We start from the raw sequence: 18,307 nt of genomic DNA, 5'->3' as shown, positions 1-18,307 counted from the left end.
AGTTGTATCATTACCCTTTGTGTTGTAGCTGTAATGGCTCATGCAGAAATTAGCAGTGAGTTTCTCCTGTATTTTGTGTTTGACTTTCCTTTTTTACATTATTGTAGGTCCGCTTACAGCTATTCAGTTTGTATGCAATTTATTATCCCATGTTTTGCAAATATTTAATTTTGTCAAATGTTTCTGTAAGTCCTGTATTTTTAAGACACTATCCACTTTCAAGCTTGTGTAAATGCAGGGAGCACATGTTCAAGTCATAAGCCACTTGCAAATCAATAAAGTCAAGCACATGACAATCTCAAAAGTAATGTTCAGATGTAGCCCCAGCACCAACCATTACCCAATGCACAATGGATATATTTGGGTAGAAGGGTGGGCATTAAGTTTGCTTGCTGTACCCCCCAACTGTAGCTAAGTATTCTTATGTAAAACTGAGACATGGGGCCTGATTCAGAGAAGCATTTTATATTGGCGCAATCCCACTGGAGAGCACCCTATGAATCAGGCCCATGGGTTGCAATCCCGACTTCCTCCCACCACCAAAATCACACGATTGTGGACACATTTTCTTATCTTTTTGTGCCACGACGCATTTATGTGGAAACATTGGTAGTGCATAAAACAGTGGCATTAATAATAAACACATTCTATATAAAAACACAAAATATTGTGGCATTGGGCCTCATTCCTAGTTTGGCGGTAATCCTGCCAGTGCTACCTTTGGGTTGCCACTGGTTTCCGAATGAATTACTGGTGACTGACTTCCTGGTGCCACTGGACTATTCCAAGTCCGATGGCCGGGAAGTCAGACGCCGGCAATTTCGTAATTCCCATTCCCATAGAGTCCTAGGCGACTCTATGGGAATGGGGACACAGGAGCACCATCACCGTTAACAACGGTGCCAGTGCTCCCGTGACAAGTCTGCCTACCGTGGCCTGGCAGGGTCAAACCTGTTGGACAGAGCGGCTCCAGCAGGCAGACTTGTAGTTTGCCAGTCTGGAAACAACTGTGCCTGTAGGCTTACCGGCACTGTTGTTTCTGGACCAGCAAACTTATAATGAGGCCCTGACTAGTAAGGTTTACTGCTGAATAGCAAACTCGCAAACCAGTAAAACTGTGCAGAAACCGCAGCATCTCCACTCCACAATCTAATTTGATCCAAGGCAAATCACTTATTTCTCACAATGCCTTTTTTGCGATTGCTGATAAAATTGGCACTAAACAGCCGTCCATTTTGAAAGTGTACCGGCCGACTTTGGGGCATCCCTTCCCATGCTCCTTAGTGCCTTTCCTGCATCTCTTACATACCAACCTAAATTAACACTGCAACCCTGCCCCCGCCAAAATCTGAAAGATGCCTGTTTAGTTCCCACCCTACAGTTGGCAGGCAGTGGGCAATGCAGGGTAAGTGTCAGGAGCCCGCGGTTGGTGGCGGAAGTCCTTCTGCTTTCCAGAACTTAGCTTCACATTCCCATGCTGGTGGATCATCTGTACCCTCCTTCATGTGCCGCACTCTAGAGTGCTCCATATGCCCCAATCAAACCCACAAGTCCACATTCAAGGCATTCTTAACTAATAGGGATATTCCTCGGTGGCTAGTATTTGTTATTTCTTCACTTAATTTCATGGTCAACTGCAAGTTCCTGCTGCACGTGGACATTCAGGCACCATTCCATACATCAGCACCTCAACATCGCACAATAGCAGAGACTGACAGGACCTATTGCATGATAAGTAGCCAACCCCATCCATTGACATTCCCTACAATTGGTCCTCTATGGTGGGCTACAGTATGTGACGCTTGCGGAGCCTGAGCACATGGGCAGGTTGCTAGCTGTCTCCATGCACACAATTCCTAACTTGCCAAGATGAAATTCTCATTCACCAATGGCCAGTAGAAAGTGCACATATTGCGGCCTTAAAATGTATTATGCCTGACTGCCTTCTACAGAGTACAGCCTGAACATTGACCATTATTACCAACAATTGAACAAGACGTTCTTGGAAAACATTTTTTTTAAACTTCAGATTAGAGGCTGTTTGTGATTTGACAGCAATACATGTACACAGTGTTGCCTTTATAATCCATGAATCTCCATGGAGCACACAGAGCAACTGCTGTTCTCACAATAGCACCTCAAAATAATGCAATATTTGTGTAATATATAGCTGTGGCTCCATCATTCATTGTCTCTGCAAAATATACCGTTTTTTCATAATGCTTTTGCAGTCTCACGTTTAAAATGCTCCCTAATACTGTGAATACCAAGGCAGTGACCCCTCTGTGTCATCCTTCCCCAATCCACCAGTGATTTGCAGGAGAGGTTATGAGCTAGAGGATTTGTCTAGTATATTCTCTGTGTAGTTTAGTACATTGGCTCCTAACACTTATTATTGGAAAATAGAGTGGGCTAGATATGTTAGGTCACAGGCCACACAAATGCTGGCATAGCAGTAGGCACACTAACATTGTCAGTTTCAGAAAATAATGCAAGATTGAAAGCTGAAAAGCAGTGCTTTGCAAAGCACAACGTGGGGTCTAACAGTGTGATGGTCCTTGAAGATAAACGTTCATTGTGCAGAACAGGACAAGCGGAAGGAAGGATAAAATACAAAATGCAACATTATTGGGAGGTTGTGCTATGCAGTATACTGTCCAAAGGTCATTAAAGTCGCGGGCAGGAAATTACATGATCAGAATCAGAGGAGGCACAATAGGTACTGGAAGGTTCTGGCACATGGTGTGGCCAGAGGAGACATCACAAAAGAGGCTGGTAAATTGCAAATAAAATGTACAGAGGCATAGCAAGAGGTGGTTATCACTGAGAGGATTAAAAGACGGAGTACGGAGGGGTGTTCTAGCTTCCTGGTGAGAAAGAGGTGATGGCTCTGCCTGGCTGAAATGAGAGGGCTGTCCTGCATAGCTGTTTCTGGTGAGGTTCCTCAGCTGGGATGGAGAATATTTGAAGGCCATAATTCGAAATCTGGGGCAGTGTCCTGGCAGAAATGGGCAGAGTTGTACTTGGCTGCAAGAAGGACTTGGCAGTCAAGGGTGAGGCAATCAGTCAGAAAGGCAGTGAGCCCAGGGTGAGTCTACATAGGTTGAAAATCAATTAGGCCCACCTTCCTCAGGGTATTTTAATTGGTAAGGTGTCAAAGTGGACACTGAAGGCGGAACCACTTTAATCTTTATGGCACCAAAGGATTAACAAAGTAAAGTAGCCAAAATCCAAAATATTTGCTGGGGGTGTTCATGCAGAGGGGATCATAATCTCACATTCTTGCTACTAATCTAATATTAGATGAGTTAAAGCGAATAATCAAGAGATGAAACTGTTCTCACTTTGCATTGCTTTCATCACAAATTAATGTCAGTTATGATTTCCCAGGTTAGAAACACACTGTTGAATTGCTACGTTGACTCAAACCAAATGTGCTTTTTAACATAGAGTGTGTTTTCTTTATTCTCACATGTGCCCAATGCAAGTGCTTACTTCAAAAATGTCCATGTATACCAAATATGAACTGGTCTGATTGTCTATAGGTTCTTTCTGATGAGTTTGAATATAAAAGTTCATAACTGTGAAAGTGTGCAGTGGTTTTTATTGTGTCTAGAGCCTGTTCTATTTCTTGAATCTAGAGATACGTGGGCATTGTGAGTGGGAGGTACACCACAAAGTCTGTAAATGCCTAGCTAAAATCCTGTGGTGTAATCAAAGGTGGCAAACGTGAAGGGCCAGCACTCCCTTAGTCCTACAGAATAAAGCTGCCCCTTCGTGGATCCAAACACTGCCACAAATAAGCTGACACATTCCCTCTCACACAGTGTTCCTGTTCCTTCTGCACACCAATCAAAGAACCCAGAGACACATAAGATATTAATCACGCCTCACCCATGGCAGATGTAAATTAACTCATAGAACTGAATTGAATGAAGTCACACTTCTGTTCAGCCTCGATGTCTTATAGATGATAATAGCATATGCATTGACACACCTCACATTTTCTATGGATTTAATTGGACTTTTGCTTCTGTCTAGCCTCAATGGACCAACAAAACCTGATAAATATTCAATGGTGTCTGACTCCTGGTCAGCTACAACAGCCCCACATATTACCATGGAGTCGCACTCTGGGCCCGACTCAGTAGTCCATAATTTATATTTGAATTTCACTTCTTGCTATTCTCAGTGACTGCAAAGACTTTACTGGAGATTGACTTCAGATCATTTGCTGCATGGGTTTCAATACACTCTTAATCCTGGCTAGAGTTAATGTTCCATTTGTGTTTTTATGTAGTGTCAGTTCTGTCTCTAGAAAGTGCACAACCAGGTTATCAGCTTTGACACTTACCTGCTACTCACCCCATAAATTAACATGTTTGTCAAACATACACATTGATATCCTTCCATCTGCTCCTTTAATTCTTTTATGGCAATGGGCTCACAATGATCCTCAGGACCTGACCATTGTCACGTGTCAGCCATGGCCCCAATGCCCGACATATCAGAAGCTCTCTACAAGTGTAGATCAAAGCATTTTAAGGGAAGGAGGCCATACCATGGCATTTAGCCAGCCCGAAGTTTCCTTGGATCCTGTGAGAGGATAATATCTCACAACCGGTGAGGAGAGTGCTCAAAAACAACCCATCCACCTTGGCTCACGCCCCCCTCTCCCGGTCTTCAAGGGAGGGTCAGAGCTTCCAGTGCTGACCCAAGTTCCTGGAGATTACAGCCTGCCCTCAGTCAATACTACTTAAGGTGAACAATATATATACTCATATTGTGTCTGTTTTACCTAACAATTTTAAAACCTCTGATCCAAGTTGTGTTGAAATTTTGGCTCCATCGTGAGGACGCTTTTGTTCCTCTTTGTACTTCTTCAGGTCAGAAAGGATTTTATCACACACAGAAAAGAAAAAGAAACTATAACAAATAGGGAACTGTCCATTTGCAAAGAGCATGTTCTAAAGTACAAAATGTGCTCTACTGGCTTCTTATTGTGGATAGAACAGGTGAAGTGATGATAGACACAATGGTGGCTTCACATAGCGCCTTGCCGTGAAGAGACAATGGCTAATTTTCCACTGGGTTGCCTCCCACTGAGGTGTGTGGTTCCAGCCTCACTCGTAACCTCTGATGTCAAAGCACAGTGGACAGATGAGAGCTACAGACAGAGGCCCGGTTAGTGTACGGTAGACTGCCTTCTTCAGTCCAATCAACCAGTGGCCGGTCACCCAGAATGGAGACGCCCCTCTGGGGAGTTAGCCCCCGGGTGGGGTGCTGCCTTGGACAGCATCTGCATTTGGCAGGGAGAAAGGTAATGAAGGCTGATCGGAAGCGCCTGGAGAGAAGGTTGTAGATGAGGGGGTTCACGGCAGAGCTCAGATAGAAAAACACACCTTAAGGGAGATAGAGAGAGCAAGAGGTCAATAGTGTCTCATACAGCATTAACAGCCACAGTACCTATGTTTAAGAACAATGGCAAATAGTTATTACTGGTTTACTATATCATTCTCAGTCTACATGCCATTCCATCATCACTGATGTCACCTCATGAGAAGCCAAGCTCCACATAGATACATCGTAATGTCACCATTACATAACTTTGTATCAGAAGGCTACAATCACAGTCGGCATATCAATACCTAGATGTCAGTCAAATATTGGTTCCTCCTTTCCTGAATACTATTATGGACTACCAACTTAAATATAGTGGATGTCAGGTCTAGTCATGTGTGAGCGCCCCAAACAAAAATGGCTGCTGTCTGATGAAAGGAGAAATAGTACTAGAGGAAGCTTCAACTTGTCATTTTGCAAAGTAAACTACTAGATTGCTCATTATATACATTTGTGGTAGAGAGAAGACTTAATTTCTTTCATGAGCATCTTTTTTCCCTCCAAATGCTAGAATTTAACATATTTTCTAATGTTATCCAAATGTAGGCTTCAAACCAGAGTCTCTCAATGAAGAAAGAACCACTTGTGTTCCTGAACTCAGAATATGATGTCAACTTACTGACAGGTGTGCCTATTAATATAAATAACAGTCTGTTGTCTTAAAAGAGAGGTCCTCACTTAGGCCCATATTGAAATAGTGTTCCTGGACCAAAGTTCAGTCTTCAACCACCAGGAAATCATTTCTGAACATGTGCAATATTGTGTGCTAATATATTCTCATGTTCTCATGAGATGCTCGTGTTTTAGAGCCTTTGTTCTAGTTGCTTGTAAAGCTCACCTAGAGTGTTTTTGGGTGAGGCCTCTTTGTGGATTCTCTCCTAAATATGTTGAAAAGGAACATACTACCTATACCTAAGCCAGGCCAAGAGGCAAGAGCAACAGTTGAACATGTGCCATTTTGCCCTACTACAAATCAACTTCAATATCCTGTGTCCTACATCTTCCCACCTGTTAATTCATGGTTTCCCAGTCTATTATGGTGCAATATAGTGAAGTGATTGTAGCACTGTACTATTTTATCAATTTACCATTCTAGTACCCTACCAAGCTAGCCCTTTGTCACACTAGTAGCATACCGTGGACCACCTGTAACACCAACCATGAAACCCCTCTTTTCAACCTGCACAGAATTGATCACTGCAGCGCATTCCTGTTTCTACTGTGCTACGTGTGTTACATCATCCAACAAGAGCAGAGTTATCTTTAGATCCATCATACACTGCGTCAAACCTCAATCAGAACTGCCAAACCCTTCATCCTTCGCAAAGTACCATACCATCAATGAATTCTCTTTATACACCATAAACAAGACCAGTTATTATTGTTTAATAGCAGCAACCATTCACACACTCTACACCCATACCTACCATAGAGCTCTCCTAGATGGTCCATGTACAGCACAGTTAAACTGAAAGTCCTGAGCAACAATCGCTACACAGTCAAAGCAATCTGCAATGAAGAAGACAACCTTCACAACCTCAAGGTGAAAGCTGTCAAAGGAGAAGCACTCTAGTCACAACTCAACGCATCATTATCACAAGGCAGCTCTTCATATGCACTGAAGACCATCTAGACACTTCCACTTCTGAAAAGAAAAACACCACACACGAACCACAAAGCAGGCTAAATAAAACCACATGATGAATCTCCTGTTAATTAGGTAAATCATGAACCCAACTGTAGCCTCTCAGCTACGTGAAAGGATTACACTACAAAACCTCCTTCAAGAATGCTCCTCCAGCTATTGGCCCAGGTACACCATTATGACCATCACTACATAAGTAATAATGAATTCTTTCAAGTTCATTGACAAATAGGCTATCTCAGTCTTGTTCTGCTATATTTCAATTCCATCTTCAACACGACCAGCCACATAATACTCCTCACCATTCTGGTCTTGCATATAAGCATCAAGAAATTGGTTCATGTACTTTCAGGCGAAATGCCACCAACTTGCCCAAATGGGAACCTGCAGATTCCTTTAACAAAGCATAGCATGCAGAGCCTCATGGTGGTCCATGCTCTCCCTAGTCCTTCAATCTGTTCATAGACCTACCAGAGGAACATCTAGCTAATCACACCTTCAAGCTAAACCAACATGCATGCCACACACAGATCTATCGGAAAGTCAATGATGACTACCACTATCTGAAAGTCTGCCTTTCCCTTATAAAAACTAGCGCGTCAAGTGCCAACCAAATGCTAAACTACACAAAGGTCAAATTCATCGTCCTTTGAAGCTCATTCAAGCACTAGCAAGTTCAGAACTAGCTAAGAAACTTGACGCTTGATGGATTCAACCACCCCCCACAGCTTATTGCCAGCACTAATTTACTCAGTTCCACTGTTGATGATGGCCTCTCCTTCATAGGTGACATCTCCAAGAGGGCGTAAATAGGCTGGGCATACTCATACCATTGTATACTATCAAACACTTCATACCATTCTCAGATTTCACGGCCATCATCCAACCCCTTGTCCATTTGCACCAGTAACGTGAAAATGTTCTCTTTGCTGGTTTCCCAGCACCATTCCTGGCCCCACTTTAAGCCATCCAGCATAAAAGAAGCAATGGAAATATCACCACATCATGTCAATTCATCTGTCACTACAAACCAGAAGCACCTTTAAATAGCTTGCATCACAAACAATGCAGTGGCAACCAAATCCCCTTCCTACCATCTCCCGAAGCCAGCGCAACACAAGATGCCTTAACGTCATGAGTCTTGAGTAAAACAAAATTCAAAACGGAAAATGCTAAAAGATCCTTCTACTACTATGCACTCAGAATCTGGAAAATAATAATGGACACCAGGACAACTCTCTCCTTGATGTTTCTCCCTCTGTTGAAGGAAATGACTACACTGTTAAAAAACATCTTGTCTGCCAATGATCTGGGACTCCAGCAAGTCCCACACACTTACATCATACTACATAGGGTCTTGGCTACTCCCCTTCATTGAACAGTACTTTGTTGCTTCCCATCTAGTATTTGGTTATAGAAAGATACACACATCATATGACCTACAATGATAGTACTCTGCAGCCATAAACCACAGCATCCATCAAATATGACCCTTCCATTAGAGCACCTTATAAACCTTCTAAGCAACAACCCTGTTAGGCTATCAACACAGCTTCATTTATCTTTGTTTACCTGAGACCACATGGATGAGGTTGAATACATTGGCAAGTGATTCTGTCCAGTCCACAACAAAGCTGAAGAAGAGGCGGTCCACGTGGAAGGGAGCCCAGCAAATCGCAAAGACCAGAACCAGGACAACTGCAGGTAAGAAGGAGAGTGAAAAGTGAACTGGAATAAAGCAAAGTGTGAAAAATCATAGTGAATAGCAGGCGAGTAAAACATTATTGGTAGGAGAAAAATGATGAATGAGAGAAGGGAGAACTAATTTAGCAACATACCGCAATGGGTGTTAATTGTTGTGAACCCTGGGGTATTATCTGTTGTGAAAATGCTCCTGTCTGGAGGGGCTTTTATTGTTTAAAGCATCCGAGCAAACATACTATGTTGACAGTAGGTTTTTTTAAGTTGAGAAAAGCTACAAACCAAGATGGCCGCAATCATCAAGGAAGAAGGGAACCACATGCAGTACCATCTCTGTTTCCATGGCAGCCATCTTAACGGCAGGAAAGTGTCGGAACACTGGGTTCTCCAGGTGCCGGTGAGCGACCAGGCCACTTCAAATAAGCAGGGCATGGTTTGGGGTCGGGTGGGTGGCACAGGGAGATGGAATTTTGGGAGGAGGAGGGGGAAGTTGCGTAGACTCACTTACTTGGTAACCAGCAGGAAAATGGTGCCCAACCTCTGCTCAGGAGGCCGAGAACCTAGGATTTACCATGAATTACAAACTACATTTCGAGCATCCTTATTTTCTGGGAGGCCCTCTGTCCCATCCTGCCTTCCGGTGTATTAACAGAAAGTAAGAGTGAAAAGTCTATTTGAGGTGTAAATGGTATTCTCTCCAGTCTAGCCTTCTCTCAATTATTTTTTCGTTTTATATCTTTCTGTCTTTGGATGAAATGAAAGTGTGCATGTGATGTGAAAAGAACAATAAATGGGAGGACAGGGAATGCTTTATTTTTGTATTTTCTTATTTGTATTTCGTTCATTGCAAACCTTTCCAAAAATGGTAAGCATTCATCCATGTTTCAGATAGACAAATCATAGGTAAATTGTATGACTTTTGTTAAAAATTAGCAAACAAGGCATCCCTCTTTATGTCTTATTTGTAATTAATTTTAAACTTTCATCTAGAAATTTAGTTAGGGCAACAAATATATTTTGAATTATGACCCCAACACAAGAGTTAGCACCTTCCTCTCCATCTAGGAGTGCTCTTTCACTTATAAAGGCACACAAGTAATGTGTTCTCATCTCCCTCAAATTAGGGAAAAATAAAGTCAAATGTTTCAAGTTTTCTGTCATATTGCAGCATAGCTGACCATTTTCCTCTTAATGGATGCTTCATCTTTAGCTCTTTAATATTTCCTTTGTATGGAATAAATCCATGCAGAATCTCATGAATAGGTTATGGTGGTAGGGACTAGGGAATTTGTCCGAGTACTTTGGCAGTGCATTCAATGATTGTGTTTCTTTGAATAAATGCTCATAGAGCCTGTGCTTCTGCTCGATGGTTCTGATCCAGTCTCGAGACCACAGCTTTTTCTTTACTGGATCAGGGTTTATTTTTAGTGTATACATGGATACTGCCAGTTCCTCTAATATGTCATTACATTGTTGTATCCACTCCTTTAGGATCCATTCAGCCTCATCTTTATTGTCTATCTAAAATATCTCAAACTGTATGGGTGTCGAGTCTATGATGAGTTTCCTGAATAGGGATATGGATCTCCATGTCACAAATGCATTCATTGATAACAATGCTAGTTCATGTCTGATGATAACTGTAGGAAGGAACCTTAGTAAGTGCCAAATTCTTCTCCACAATATGCTTTCAAACGTTATCCAGAGTTACCATGAAGAGCTCAATGCACATTCAGCCCCGTAAAGTAGGATGGGGACTACTTTCTGCTTATAGAAAGTTGTAAATGGAACTAATGAAAATTTACCAAATTTTGTATGTATTGCAATTCCGCTAAGCAGTAAGACTCTTTACCTTGGACTTTAGGGCAGCAGCCCAAGAAGCATCATTCGCACTATAGTTTATACACATGACCAGGTATCATGTTTTCTTTTCTATGCAGCTCAGCAATTCTCTCCCCAGTTTCCATCAAAAAATCTTCTTTTTCTTTCTTTTTAGATTTTGTAGAATTTAGATCTCGGATTTAGCTACATTTATTGTAAGCCCATTGTGCTCCACAATGCCTGCAGTATGTTTAATTTTCTTTGCAAGCCAATGGGGGTTTGATCTAAGATGGCTAGGTCATTGGCGTATAACATCCATCCTAGTGGTTTACCATTGATCTTGGGTGGAAATGAGTTTTGATTCTTCAACACCTCTCTTAAATCTGATATGAATAGGTTAAACAATAGGGATTCTAGTAGGCATCCCTGTTTTACAACCCTATGGGTGTTTATTGTTTGTGACAGGAACCCATTTTTATTCAGCCATATTTTGATTCCAGTTTAAGTGTGCAGGGCCTTGAAAGCTAAAACGAGACGTAACCTTCCTTCAATAGTGAACAGCAGATCCTTCACTTCAAACCATAAATCAAATTCCACTTCCAAACACATCCACTCACAGTCCATTCCTTGACACAACATAATATGTCATCACTCTCTTCAGCCACTTCCCATTTTCTCAATATGACAGCCTCATTGTTTATATTACCCACAACCACATCTCCCATCAATGTCCTTTCATCGTGCCCTCACACCCCCACCAAACAGGCAGTCGTGGCAGATAATCAGCCACTGCATTCTTCCCTCCAGAAAGGCACCATATTTGGAAATAAAATTGCTGTAGCTCCAACAACCATCGAGACATTTTGGGCGAGGAATTCCTCCACCCCACACTTGGGAACATCTGAAAAAGAGGTATGTTATCCAACTTCACAATACAATGACAACCCCACAACAAAAACTTGAAATACACATTTTCCCAGAACACCGTCAAATCCTCCCTTTGGACCAAAGAGCAATTTACTCCCCCCCCCCAAAAAGGCTTGGATGAAAAACGATTAATGATTCTAAAATTTCCTTTGACAGCTAGGACAATGAAATCCCAGACCCAGTCCACTGCATTCAAAGTCAACGTGGTTCGTAGACCAGGTTGGAAATTCCCTATTGAAAGTGCCTCTGTCATGTCCTTCTTAATCTGGGCAAAAGCTCTTTCAGATTGCTCCAACCAGTTAACCTTTTCTCTCTTCTGAGAAGAGCTCTCAGCTTTGCTGACTTAACATCAATGTCTTTTACAAAATTGTGCAATATTCTGCCAAGCTCAGAAATGGCCTGAGCTGCTCTCTATCCTCAGGCGCAGGCGCTAGCTTAAGTGCATCAATTTATTCCCTTCTCTGATATTGTGTGGACTAAATACTATGCTCCTCCTTGTATATATTGCATGTTTCTCGCTGAATTGTGAGCCCCGCCAACTTCATTCTTTCGAACATGCCTTTCAGTACTTGAGCATGCTCGTCCCTTGTGGCATCAAACACCAACACATCTTGAAAAGCAACGTGTTCTCCAATAGTTCCACCACCTTCTCTATAACTCTCTGAAATATTGCACCCACTGAAGCTAGGCCAAATGGCATCCTGACAAACTTGTAGGGTCCCTCAGGCATTATGAAGAACATCAAATGCTGTGATAAGCAGCTGATAGATCTATCACTGTGAAATACTTTCACCTTGCCATGGTGGTTTGCACCTCAGAGATATTTGGCAAGGGATGCCGGCCAAACCAAATTCTTCTGTTCGTATCTCTCAGGTCTATGCAGACCTTCAGTTTGCCATTGATCTTGGCTATCAAGACCACCCGGGCAAGCCATCTGAGCTCTCAATGCACTCAATACACGTTTGTAACATTATATCACATATACATTATATGACATTCCTGCTTAAGACCTTCATTTATATGGTGTGGGACCGGCCTTACCTAGTGTACCACTAGGCTGGCATTTTCTTCGACTCAAGTTCAATGATGAACAAAATCTCTTAATTCTCCCAAATCTTCTGAAAAAAAACATAGGTATACTTGCTTGCCCACTTGTGCTTGACTTCCACTAAATTCACAAGCTCCTTAACACCAGCTTCTATTCAGATACCTAGTATCCCAGAAGGGATGAGCCCTGGGTAAAACATCTACCCCTGCTTGGCTTCTCCTACAATTTATTTCCGACTCAAACTTCCCCAATAGACACATCTTAACTTCTCCATTCGCATAGGCATTTTGTCCTGTGGCAACACCTGCTTCTTATCTCTCTCCATTTATTCTGTGTATGTTGCCTCTGAAATTATTGTCCAATGTGAAGCACTGTCCAACTTCATATCAATATCTCTCTTAGTTAACTGAATACTGTCTACGGGACCCTTCATTTCACCTCTAATTGCGGTCACTTCAAACACATGTCTACTGTGAGTTGGTTCAGAAACCACATCCTCTGGTTTTGACCTGTCTTCCTTGGTCACTTCTCAATATTGCTCACTGGGCCTCTTTATGACTCTGGCAGTAGCTGTGCCGGTAAAAATGCCAGAGTCATGTTTTTTTTCCGGCACCTGGCAATGGGGAATCACCGGGGCATTACAGCCCCGGCGTTCCCTACGGTCAGGCGCTGGAAAAAGAAACTCCCCATTCCTATTCGAGTCCCATTGGTCTCAATGGGAATGCAGAGGACGGATGCACCGGCACTGTGTGCAACAGTGCCGGTGCATCCGTCAAAGTCTGCGGGCGGGTGACATTCCGATGCGTTGTTACCGCGACTTTGAGGGTTATAATAAGGCCCACTGTGTTGTCTTTGCACATGCGTGCAAGATGGTCTTTCCTCTTGCATTTCAAGCTCCCTACATTACGGGCAGGACAAAATGGATTAATAGCTATATGCCTATTACTGCCAGAGAAAAAGCACTTCATTTCGTTGGCCACATCACTACTACATCTGATGTTACCTCTGGTGTGGACAAAGTGTAATCCTGATCTTTTTTGTCATTTTTCATGTGTTGAATGTATTTAGCGGTCTGCTATATACTCCCTGCTATTTCCACAACTTCTTCTAGTGTTGTGTCTTTCAGTAACAGTCTTTTTTGTATTTTAGGATTATTTACACATCACACTTTTTGATCCCGGATCAGAGAGCTGGTTAAAGTTCCAAATTCATTTGAGTGACTTAGAGTCCTAAGGGCAGCAATGTAGTTTTCTAAAGGTTTGTGTGCCCCTTGTGTTCTTTGGAAAAACTTGTTTCTCTCAAATGGGGTATTTTTCTTAGATTAAAAATGTTTTTCTAACTTACGGAAAACTTTGATGAACTCATCTAATTCACCATAGCCTTCTTTGGATTCCAGACGACCATTGTAAACACTGCTCCCTTTTGGTTCTAAATTATGTACAAGTATTGTTTTTTTTCCTATGGCAGAAACCATTTCCCATCCTATGGCAATTAGGTATGCATCCAACATATTTTTCCACCTTTTCCATAATACAAGTGCTACTCCATGTTCTGATAACAATTATATTGGGGGAGCCATACTGGCAGCTGCCATGGCATGCCAGATATGCAGATATGCCACATCAGTGGTTACAATGATGTGCTACTCGTGACTCATTTTATAGAAGATAAATGCAGTCTTGAACAGTATTCTGGCCTGGAGAAGAAGCCAGTGATATTTGAGTAAGACAGGGGTGATTCAGTAACATTTCCATTTACATATAATGAGGCTTTCTGGGCATGGTGGACTGCTTTAAGGGGACACTAAATTATTGGAGGGGAATCCCATAAGGTCCACAGTAGTGGAAGCTCTACCTTTTAATGGGTAATAGAAGATTATCTAAACAAGAGGTAGATAGCGCTTATCAACAGTTACAAACATTAAATCAATACTGTTTTTTAATACACATAATTATTTTATTCAAAAATACATATAAAATTAAATTATTCAAAAACATTAAATACTAAAACACTGTATAAAAAATTCAATTCAGGGGTGACAAAGCCAAAACCTTATTAAATAGGAAGTTATCTAAGTGAATCGAATTGCTACCTACTGCTGTCAATTTATTAGACGCCTCAGTGCAGTTTACGTCCTATTTGGGATTTGTATCTATATGGTTAACTATTTGACCACATTAATAAACTCAACATGTTTCAGTTCTCACCTACTTTTTTAGGAATTTTCTTCAGGAGTATTGTCACTCTACACTTGTTCCAATAAAACAAAACATACAACAATTGTGTCAGTTGAAAATGGTTCCAACTCTTGTTGACAGTGAAAAAGCCTCTGCTTTGTATGATGTAACTGTTGATAAAACAAACAGAAGAGAAGGTAAGCTATTATTGCTTGGTTAATTCTCTGTGAATCAAATTAGTCTTTGACCAGACCTAGGAAGTAAATTACCTGATCTATTCCGTGGAGTGAACTTCAGAAAGATGAAGTCCTGAGTCAAGCAGGAGTTCTCATCTATGGTACGAGTTACACAAAAGTACTGATAAAAACTCTTTACTACACTATCAAATTCACCACGTGAAACATTTAAAAGATCATTTGGCTTATGGTCAATTTTTACGGCTAAAAAGGAATAGCAGTCCAAAGGAAGCATACGAACAGGAAGCTAGGGTACTATCAAAAAACGTAAAGAGAAAGAATACCCTAAAAAAATGATACGAAAGCCTAAAAAAGAGCGTGTAACAATAACCATCAATCGCTCATGAAGAACAAAGTCAAAAAATCAAGAGACAATCACATAGTAAGTGTTAATACATTTACCAATTTCAGCCTAACCATCACTAACATTGTCCGTAAACAGTGAAAATTCTCAGCAGTAGGTAACAATTCGATTCACTTAGATAACTGTTTTAAGGGGAACCAGGTGAACATCCAGGAGTCCTGTCAAGGGGGAATTTCCCCCATCGATGTACAAGACCACAATGGTCTGTATTACGGTCTAGGGGTGCTTCAGCAGTTTGGGGGGATAAAGGTTTTGAAGGTTTGATATTTGGAGTCACCCATTTAGGCCATCTTTGGTATGTGTTTCTGGAAGGACAGGCTGCTGTTGATGGTGAAGCCTAAGGAATCTGCTCAAACTGAGAGCTGCAGATCACATCTATTTAGGTGTATATCATCTTGCTATTGCTGCATGGGTGTCTTGGAGGGATGAAGTTTGAGGTAGTCTATGAACATCCAGGACGCGATGATGGCTAGGTAATCATGCAGATAACTGATGTAGCTTTTGCTATGAAGCGACTACATGCTGTCGATGAGAATCATTCTGATACAGTGCATGCTCTGATTAGCCAGCCAAATGAGATCCAACCATACCTAATTTGGGGTACTAGTAAAAATGATTGCTGGCTAATCACAAGGGCAAGGTTTGGCTGTCTTCTCCTAAGGAACAATACAGTGCATTGGAAGGGCTCTCCGGTTTCAGCTGGGAGCCCAGTGTGTGGGCACAACAAGGAAGATTTGACCCATTTGTTGTTGTTTTGCCCCGGGTATGAAGGGATCTGAAATGCAACATTACTACCAGTGTTGAGAGAGGTTAATATTTGTCACCATAGAGCTGCCACTATGTTTCTTCTGAGCGCTGACTTTGTTCTGGTTGCTTGGGCTTTAATCTATTTTCTGAAGAGAACAATGTACTTCAGAACTGGGATATTGAGGATGCAAGGTGAATAATGCAGTGAGTTTTACCCTGGAATGTAATCGGATTGGGAACCACATCTTGATGACCGTGTTTTTTCGTGTGTTTATCAAGGAATTATTGAATCAGATTTTACCTGTTTTATCTGTACTACCCATTTGTATTGCCTTATTAGCGTGTATTATCTGGTTTTGGTGCTATATGTAATCTCAAGGGAAGGGGTTTAACAAATAAGTGTGCATGTTGATATGCAATGTTTTATGTGTTTTATGGATTTTAAATCCGAAATAAGAATTTTGACTGACTAATTGATGTATTGTGGGCTTTTTATTCTCTTGTATAACTGAGTTTCATCGACATATTGTTGGACGACTATTTTGGGATCTTTGAGAAGGGTGCCCAGAGGCTTCACGTAAAGTTTAAAGAGTATTGGTGAGAGGATTGGGCCTTGGAGAACTCCACAATAGATTGGTAATTGACTAAATTGTAACTTGTTCATCGGGATGGCCTGTTGTCTACCCCATAGGTAGAAGATTAACCAGACCTTGCCAGCGAATCCCATCCTGTCAGCAAAGTGGGGAGGAAGAAGCTGGAGTCTGCACTGTCAAATGCAGCTGATAAAGTCAAGGAGGACAAGGGGGAATGAGTCATCTGTTTCTGTGATTTGGAGGGCATTGTCCTCTGCCAGGATTGTGGCTGTCTCAATGCTGCATTTGGGGCAGAACCCAGACAGATAATTATCAGTGTTGTAGTTGTATGATTTTGCTGACCAGTTGTGTAGCAGTAACTTTTTAAAAGATGTTGCCAAAAACCGGGAGGTTCGTAATCAGCCGATAGATTGTCAGGTCTTCTGGGTCTAGGGTCATTCTTTTAAAAAAAGGTCATATGATACTTCTCTTGAGGGTGTCCAGCGAGGAAGAACCCTTCAATGAGGGAGGCATTAATGACGGTGAGGATTAGCTTCCCACTGGGCCCATCAGTTGTTTAATGATTGCGGGATGGATGATTATCATCAGAGTAGGAGGTAGATTTGAGGGAGGTGAGCATGTTTACGATGTCTGAGAGGAGAGAATTCAGTACATAGTATAAGTGTGCATACTAGTGTGCAGGGAGGCTAACACTGGGGGTGATTGATCTGATGATCTGTCAGATTGTGGCTATTTTTATAAGTCGCTGATTGCCAGGGGTGAGTGTGGGCTTAATTACTTTGAAGAGAGACTTTGCTCATGTTAGAGGCTGCTGTGATAGTGGTGGAGTAGTAAGCAGCATTATCATTGGTGATCAGAATCCTACGGTTGACACGGAGAGATTTGAGGTTGGTGAGATCTCCACATTTACAGTTATTGTGTCACCATTTTCTAGGACTTTTATTGTTTGTTGGAGGCAAGTTTTGGGGTGTAACAAAGGGTGGATAATTTGGTTTTAGCATGGCTGTTTTTTTAGTGGGCATATGCATTCACTGGTTTCGCTCTGACTGACAGAGGACTAGCCACACAGGCAGTACTTGCCTGCCTTCCTCGTCACTCTGTATCTCTGGCCCTGAGCAATGCTGCCACTCCATGAACTCTAACACTACCAAGAGGCGCTTCAAAGAGTCACTACTAGTCGATGGTGTTAATGAGTCGGTCTTGTGCGAAAGATATAGGGAGGTAGGAAGACATTTGGGCTAGCTCAGAGTCAGTTTGGCATTAGGGTAGTTTGCTAGAGTGTTACCAACGATTAACTGGTGTGTTGTCCCAGTCTCCCTTGCCATACCTGTCTTTGCTTGTGTGGGATGCTACACTAATTAAGCCAGTGGCACATGATGTGTCCTCACTGTAGGCATGACTGTGGAAGAATCTACAGTGATTAAGCGAGTTGCACAACATGCTATTCTGTTGGTGATTGCACTTAACTGTCTCCTTTTAGAGGTTGCATGTGGCTCCATCTGCCCCTCCTCAAGCACAGCCTGTATCTCCTCAAACTCTACCATCCCTCCTTGCTAACTTCCTTGATCTCTGACACTGTCCAGCTGCTCATCATCTGCCTCTTGGCCTTTCTCCAAATATACGGATATCTTTATTATGGTGTCAGTGT

The 18,307-nt window shown here is 41.9% G+C and overlaps 1 long non-coding RNA gene across 1 annotated transcript in view; it reads right to left on the bottom strand.

Annotated features, from left to right (window-relative positions):
• Positions 1-4,005: 4,005 nt before the first annotated feature.
• LOC138581864 (uncharacterized) overlaps positions 4,006-18,307 on the bottom strand; it is a 212,692-nt gene continuing 198,390 nt past the window's right edge. The window contains exons 2-3 of the long non-coding RNA XR_011304833.1: positions 8,618-8,743; positions 4,006-5,402 (exon numbers count right to left, since the gene is read on the bottom strand). This is a non-coding gene — a long non-coding RNA (uncharacterized lncRNA). The remainder of the gene's footprint in view (positions 5,403-8,617; positions 8,744-18,307) is intronic.

This window comes from Ambystoma mexicanum, chromosome 3q, assembly GCF_040938575.1.
Source record: "Ambystoma mexicanum isolate Mex_15411 chromosome 3q, UKY_AmexF1_1, whole genome shotgun sequence".
NCBI lineage: Eukaryota > Metazoa > Chordata > Amphibia > Caudata > Ambystomatidae > Ambystoma > Ambystoma mexicanum.
The sequence above is the reverse complement of the archived record's forward strand: the minus strand, read 5'-3'. Positions and strand labels throughout refer to the sequence as shown.